The sequence below is a fragment of the Procambarus clarkii genome, chromosome 45, assembly GCF_040958095.1.
Source record: "Procambarus clarkii isolate CNS0578487 chromosome 45, FALCON_Pclarkii_2.0, whole genome shotgun sequence".
Taxonomy (NCBI): Eukaryota; Metazoa; Arthropoda; class Malacostraca; order Decapoda; family Cambaridae; genus Procambarus; species Procambarus clarkii.
Genome location: NC_091194.1, coordinates 16907902 through 16915822, shown reverse-complemented (window position 1 = coordinate 16915822; position 7921 = coordinate 16907902). Strand labels below are relative to the sequence as shown.

General features: G+C 48.9%; 1 protein-coding gene across 7 annotated transcripts in view; it reads left to right on the top strand.

Moving 5' to 3' along the window:
- The first annotated feature begins 1142 nt into the window (after positions 1-1142).
- LOC123770093 (ras-related protein Rab-8A) overlaps positions 1143-7921 on the top strand; it is a 90791-nt gene continuing 84012 nt past the window's right edge. For 2 of the 7 annotated variants that reach the window (XM_069301470.1, XM_069301467.1), the window contains exon 1: positions 1188-1340. The gene's annotated coding sequence lies outside the window, so the exon portion shown is untranslated. Of the gene's footprint in view, positions 1372-7921 lie in introns of all 7 variants that reach the window. The other 5 variants (XM_069301466.1, XM_069301465.1, XM_069301471.1 and 2 more) reach the window with 5 other exon arrangements.

Here is a 7921-nt window from a genome sequence, read left to right as displayed (position 1 = left end):
TCTCACTCTCTCTCCTCATTCTCACTCTCTCTCCTCATTCTCACTCTCTCTCCTCATTCTCACTCTCTCTCCTCATTCTCACTCTCTCTCCTCATTCTCACTCTCTCTCCTCATTCTCACTCTCTCTCCTCATTCTCACTCTCTCTCCTCATTCTCACTCTCTCTCCTCATTCTCACTCTCTCTCCTCATTCTCACTCTCTCTCCCTGTCTCGTTGTCTCATTTCTCTCGTATCTTCTATTACATCTAAGTATATCTCTGGCTCTATGATTATATCACTCAATACATCTTTAATTGAACCTTTAATTACACCTCCCTTTCTCATCTCTCTTTAACACTAGAAGTCAAATGAGTGCCTTATTTATCTTCATATTTCTTATCCTGTGTTCGTTTATATACACAGGAAATGTCCTCACGACACCAGTGGTTTCCCACTTGGGTGGTTGTAAATATTTGTGTCGGGCGCTGCCTAGGGGCGCGTGGCCCCCCGACCCTTCCCCCCCCCCAGGCTGGGGTAGATACACTCCTTAGGGGAGTAGAATTTAGGTTGCCTATGACGTCATAGACCTATATGTAATTATTATATTTAAATTGTGTTTTGTAATTATAATTTACTCGTGCATGTGATTTGAAGGAACTGTGATATAGCGTCTATGATTGGATGAGGACTTTTAAACGAGGTAAACCATCATTTAAGACGACCGTCCGCCCCTCTCCACACAAGATCACCCTCCGACTGAAACACTTCTTTTTATGGTGGATTACGTTATTTGTATTTTGTATTATTTGTGTGTAATTTAGTTACTAGTTTTGACAATCATTTTACAACTATGGTAAACATTCATCTAACGCACTCCCACACGCGCGCGCGCTCACACACACACAATCACCAGTTGATTGACAGTTGAGAGGTGGGACCAAAGAGCCAGAGCTCAACCCCCGCAATCACAACGAGGCAAGCACACACACACCTACCTACCCAAACACACCCAAAACACCCACAGATCGTCAACAAAGCCATCACACCATGCTGACCAACTCATCATTAAGGTGTTTAACCAAGCTGTGGTCAGGTGTGTGGTGGCAGTAATCACCCCAGGCCTCCCACCTCACACCTGCGTCAACAATCAATACAGAAAAACGGCAACAAAATGGGCACCTGGTTGAGGCGTTCGACGAGCCTTGACAACTGTTGCCGCCATCCTCCCCTGGGTGATGCTCGTGGTATTCAGTGCCGGATACACCGTCGAGAGGGGAGGTCACGCGCTATCCTCGCTCCATGAGATTTCCTACGTGTTTTCACCTTTTTCTAACTAATCAGCTCGGTAAATTATACTCAAGGTGATGTGAGATCCTATTGGGAACTTTAAAGGTTGTTAGCGTGTGTGGTTCGTTTTAAATTCGTATGGAACATGTTCGTTGTGATGTGCATTAAATCTGGTGTCATAGATAAACCGGAAGTTCTTTATCGGGTTTTACTAAGAGTCGATTGGAAAGAGAAAGAGAAAGAGAGATAGAGAGAATGAGGACGAGACAGAGAAGGGAGAGTGGTGTCGCGCTCAACAGGTGTGTGCTGTAGAACATGACACCTGTCAGCGCATGTGTTGCCACAACACCTGTGAGGAGCTGAACACCTAGGTGCCAGGTCCCAAGTTCCTCAACACGTGAACACTGTTAGTGACTGTGTTAACCTCACAGGTGAACACTATCCCCCCCAGTAACTGTGAACACCGCTAGTGACTGTGTTAACCTCACAGGTGAACACTACCCCCCCCCCCCAAATAACTGTGAACACCGTTACTCACAGGTGAACCCTACCCCCCCCCCCCGCAAGTAACAGTGAACACTGCTAGTGGCTGTGTTAACCACACAGGTGAACACTCCCCCCACCAGTAACTGTGAACACTGCCACCCCCCCCCCAGTAACTGTGAACACCGCTAGTGACTGTCGTAACCTCACAGGTGAACACTAACCCCCCCCCCCAAATAACTGTGAACACCGTTACTCACAGGTGAACCCTACCCCCCCCCCCGCAAGTAACAGTGAACACTGCTAGTGGCTGTGTTAACCACACAGGTGAACACTCCCCCCCCCCAGTAACTGTGAACACTGCCACCCCCCCCAGTAACTGTGAACACCGCTAGTGACTGTCGTAACCTCACAGGTGAACACTAACCCCCCCCCAGTAACTGTGAACACCGCTAGTGACTGTGTTAACCTCACAGATGAACACTACCCCCCCCCAGTAACTGTGAACACTGCTAGTGGCTGTGTTAACCACACAGGTGAACACTCCCCCCCCCCAGTAACTGTGAACACTGCCACCCCCCCCCAGTAACTGTGAACACTGCTAGTGACTGTGTTAACCTCACAGGTGAACACTACCCCCCCCCCCCCAAATAACTGTGAACACCGTTACTCACAGGTGAACCCTACCCCCCCCCCCCCCGCAAGTAACAGTGAACACTGCTAGTGGCTGTGTTAACCACACAGGTGAACACTCCCCCCCCCCAGTAACTGTGAACACTGCCACCCCCCCAGTAACTGTGAACACTGCTAGTGACTGTCGTAACCTCACAGGTGAACACTAACCCCCCCCCCCCAGTAACTGTGAACACCGCTAGTGACTGTGTTAATCTCACAGATGAACACTAACCCCCCCCCCCAGTAACTGTGAACACTGCTAGTGGCTGTGTTAACCACACAGGTGAACACTCCCCCCCCCAGTAACTGTGAACACTGCCACCCCCCCCAGTAACTGTGAACACTGCTAGTGGCTGTGTTAACCACACAGGTGAACACTCCCCCCCCCCAGTAACTGTGAACACTGCCACCCCCCCAGTAACTGTGAACACTGCTAGTGGCTGTGTTAACCACACAGGTGAACACTCCCCCCCCAGTAACTGTGAACACTGCCACCCCCCCAGTAACTGTGAACACTGCTAGTGACTGTCGTAACCTCACAGGTGAACACTAACCCCCCCCAGTAACTGTGAACACCGCTAGTGACTGTGATAACCACACAGGTGAACACTACCCCCCACCCAGTAACTGTGAACACCGCTAGTGACTGTGATAACCACACAGGTGAACACTACCCCCCCCCCCAGTAACTGTGAACACCGCTAGTGACTGTGTTAACCACACAGGTGAACACTACCCCCCCCCCCAGTAACTGTGAACACCGCTAGTGACTGTGTTAACCACACAAGTGAACACTACCCCCCCCCCAGTAACTGTGAACACTGCCACCCCCCCCCCCCCACAGTAACTGTGAACACCGCTAGTGACCGTGTTAACCTCACAGATGAACGCTACCCCCCCCCAGTAACTGTGAACACCGCTAGTGACTGTGTTAACCACACAGGTGAACACTACCCCCCCCCCCAGTAACTGTGAACACCGCTAGTGACTGTGTTAACCTCACAGGTGAACGCTACCCCCCCCCCCAAATAACTGTGAACACCGCTAGTGACTGTGTGAACCACACAGGTGAACACTACCCCCCCCCCCAGTAACTGTGAACACCGCTAGTGACTGTGTTAACCACACAGGTGAACACTACCCCCCCCCAGTAACTGTAAACACCGCTAGTGACTGTGTTAACCTCACAGGTGAACGCTACCCCCCCCCAAATAACTGTGAACACCGCTAGTGACTGTGTTAACCACACAGGTGAACACTACCCCCCCCCAGTAACTGTGAACACCGCTAGTGACTGTGTTAACCACACAGGTGAACACTACCCCCCCCCCCAGTAACTGTAAACACCGCTAGTGACTGTGTTAACCTCACAGGTGAACACTACCCCCCCCCCCCCAGTAACTGTGAACACCGCTAGTGACTGTGATAACCACACAGGTGAACACTACCCCCCCCCCCAGTAACTGTAAACACCGCTAGTGACTGTGTTAACCACACAGGTGAACACTACCAACTTCCATAATTACAAGGGAAGATTATATCAGTTATCCCTTTCATCTTGTTCAATATTTCTCCTGTTACTACTTCGTAAACTTTGTTTATGTTATTCATTCCTTTCTTCTCCTGCGTGTGCCTCTTCTTTGGAGGATTTTTTGAAGGATAAACATGGAAATATACATTACAAATATGAATAGAGTAATCCTGTATGCTCTTAGTAACAGGATGGTAAACTTGTACGTTCGAAGTACGAAGCCTGCTCGTACTTCGATGTTCGTGAACACACATCGAAGTGCTCTGGAGGCCAATTCTTGGCTTTCCCTCCGTGATGCATCCCACCTCAGATTGCTAACTCCCAGGGTGCCTGTTTGACTGGTAAGAGAATAGAAAGGAGATGTGCCCAATAGTTTTTGGTCTTCCCGGGAAATGGAGCCGGGTGGCTTGGTTGTGAGGTGAGGATGTAGAACACCGTGCTACATATAGAGATACATGTGTGCGTGTCTCAACACGGATACTGAACCCGGAGCTCGCAGAATATGTGGGTCTTGTGACGTGGGTCTGCACTCGCTCACATGTAGCCTCTCTTGTTTGTGTACACACACACACACACACACACACACACACACACACACACACACATACACACACAGACAGATTTATAGACAAATTAATAGGGAAATTTGTAGAGAGAAGGAGTGATTGGTTGGAGGATCTAATCCAGGGGATTAAAAGTGAGGTATTTCAGCAAATACAGGATGCGGTAGAGAGGCAGAAACAAGAACTTATGCTCTATGTTCAGGAAGAGATTAGGAAGGGAAGAGAGGACTGGGAGAGGGAATGTGCTCGTATCACAAACGAATTAGGAAGGATTAGCAGCATGGCTAAGGATTGAGGATTAGTGGGGGATGGGTTAGTGACTACGGTTGGGATGGGGAATCCCCAGGGGACAGGCTACCAGCATGACAATGAATTACCGAGGAGACGGTCTATTATAATACATGGATTATTCGAATCTAGGGCACCAACAAGACAAGAGAGAATAGAAACAGAAAAATACGAATTGCACGAGATATTGAGGTGTATTGGAGCAGGAATGGCAGAACACGAGATGGATATAAATCGACGGGTTGGACCTTACAATTGTACCAAGAATAGACCTGTTCTGGTGCAATTCTCCAATGAGGAGGCAGTGGAGTACATAATGAGGACCAAGCATTTACTCAGAGGAAGTGAAACCCATTACAATGTGTTTATAGAGAGGTTTATGACGAAAGATGAGCAAATAGCCCACAAAAATAGATGGCAACAACGACACCGAACTAGCCTTTCAGGTAGTCTCACCTCCCAGGTCACATCCCAGGTCACCTCCCAGGCCACCTCCCAGGTCACCTCCCAGGTCGCATCCTCCCCAACTCAGCCCTCCTATACCTCCCCCCTGCCTCAGCCTCCCAAAACCCCCCTGTCCCTTCCACATTTGCACCTCCCCAACGATTCCCCTGCCCCTGCTACATCACACTTGTCAGCAACCCCAGTGGGTCAAGCCATGCCCTCCCCAAACCCACCTTCCCATCCCCCCTCCCCAAATACCCCTTCCTACTCCCCTGCCCCTTCTACCCCATTGACTTCAATTCCATCTACTCCATCCCAGCTTCCACTGCACCCCTCTTCCACTCACCCCCAAACCCCACCCAACCCTCACCCCTCCTATGCACCTCCAACCCACATTTAACCCCCTCACCTTGTGACCCCCCTAACACCTTCCCCCATCTCCCTCTTCCCCTCTTCTACCCCAAAACCCCCACCTACCCCCGATTCCCCCCTAACTAATATACCCTCTCTTCCACTCCCAGCACCCATGCTCCATTCTCATCTCAGCTCTCCGCCCTCAGTATCCCTCTCCCCCCCAACCTCTCAACCTCTATCTGACTCTCAGTCTCACTATTTCTCAGCCCCCCTATGCTATTCAGACCCCTAACTTTCAGACCCATTATGCCCTTCCTACCCCCCTAGATACCCAGACCCCATTCGCCAACCAGGCACTCCCAGGCACCCCCCTAGCACCCCCCCACTCACCCCCACAGCCCCCACTTGCCCCCCAGACACCCCCCAGTTCCCCCCAGACCCCTGGTGAAAGGGGGAACTCTGACACCCGAGTTTCCAAGAAGAGTCTCAAGGTTTGGTACACCAATGCTGATGGGGTAGCCAATAAAGCAGAAGAGATAAAAGAAAGAGTTAGTGAGGCAGACCCAGACATAGTGGCAATAGTGGAAACTAAAATAAATGGTATGATCTCGGATGCAATCTTTCCAGAGGGGTACCAGGTGATAAGAAAAGAAAGGACACAGAGAGAGGGAGGAGGAGTGGCACTACTAATAAAGCGGAAATGGAAGTTTGATGAGCTGGAAAATCCGGGTACCAATGAAAGCACAAGCTTCATACATGGAACTCTGACAGTGGATGGGAAGAAGATTGTAATCTTGATACTCTACAATCCCCCACCAAACAGTAGAAGGCCCAGGCAGGAGTACGAGGACAGCAACAAGACATGTATGGATGAACTGCAGAGGGCAGCAACTTTAGCGCATAGAATGAGAGCGAAGCTGCTGGTCATGGGGGACCTAAATCACGGAGAGATAGATTGGGAAACGAGGAATCCCCATGGCGGGGAAGAGACCTGGGGAGCGAAGCTGGTAGACGTTATTGACAGGAATTTCCTAACACAGCATGTGGAAGAAGATACTAGGGAAAGAGGAGGGGATACGCCCAGCCTATTAGATCTCATTATCACTCAGAATGTAGAAGACATCGAGCAGTTGGAACATGAAATACCACTAGGAGCTAGTGACCATTGTGTCCTAGTCTTTGACTACATGATGGAGTTTAAAATTGTGACCAAAGGACAAGAGGTCCGGGAAAGGAGACTTGATTACAGAAAAGGGGACTACAGAAGGATAAGGGACTACCTGGGAGAAGTGCAGTGGGAGGAAGAACTTAGAGGAAAAACAGTGCAAGGTATGATGAACCAAGTCATATTGAAATGCAAGGAGGCTGAAGATAGATTTATTCCAACAATAAAGGAAAAAAGCAGGAGGGAATATAATAACCCATGGTTTAATAGACAGTGTCAGGAAGCAAAGGTGAGAAGCAGGAGGGAGTGGAGGAAGTACAGAAGACAAAGGACAGAGGACAACAGGATTAGATGTAACAGAGCTAGGAATGATTACATTAACATAAGACGAGTGTCGGAAAGAAATTATGAGAATGATATTGCAGTCAAAGCGAAAAAGCAACCAAAATTACTACATAGCCATATAAGAAGGAAGATGTCGGTAAATGACCAAGTGACAAGACTGAGGAAAACAGAAGGGGCATATACAGAAAGCGACAAGGAAATCTGCGAGGTACTGAATGCAAAATTCCATGGAGTGTTCACAACCGAGCCTGAGCAGCTCCCTTTGTTAGAAGAGATTACCCAAGATGAAAGACTATCAGATATAGAGATGACAGCAGAGGATGTAATGAAACAGTTGACAACACTGGATGCAAATAAAGCTGTTGGACCAGACAAAGTATCACCGTGGATACTTAAAGAGGCAGCGCAGGCTCTCAGCGTGCCTCTGGCAATGATCTTTAATGAGTCACTTATGTCGGGAGAATTGCCCAGTTGCTGGAAGGAGGCAAATGTCGTACCGATTTTCAAAAAAGGTGATAGGGAGGAGGCACTTAACTACAGACCCGTATCACTGACAAGCATCCCCTGCAAAATACTTGAAAGAATAATTAGGCTAAGACTTGTTGAACACCTGGAGAGCATTGCGTTTGTAAACAAGCACCAACATGGGTTCTGGACAGGGAAATCATGCCTAACAAACCTTTTAGAATTCTATGATAAAGTAACAAGGATAAGGCAGGACAGAGAAGGCTGGGCAGACTGCATATTTCTTGACTGCCAAAAGGCCTTTGATACGGTACCGCACATGAGACTGCTATACAAACTTGA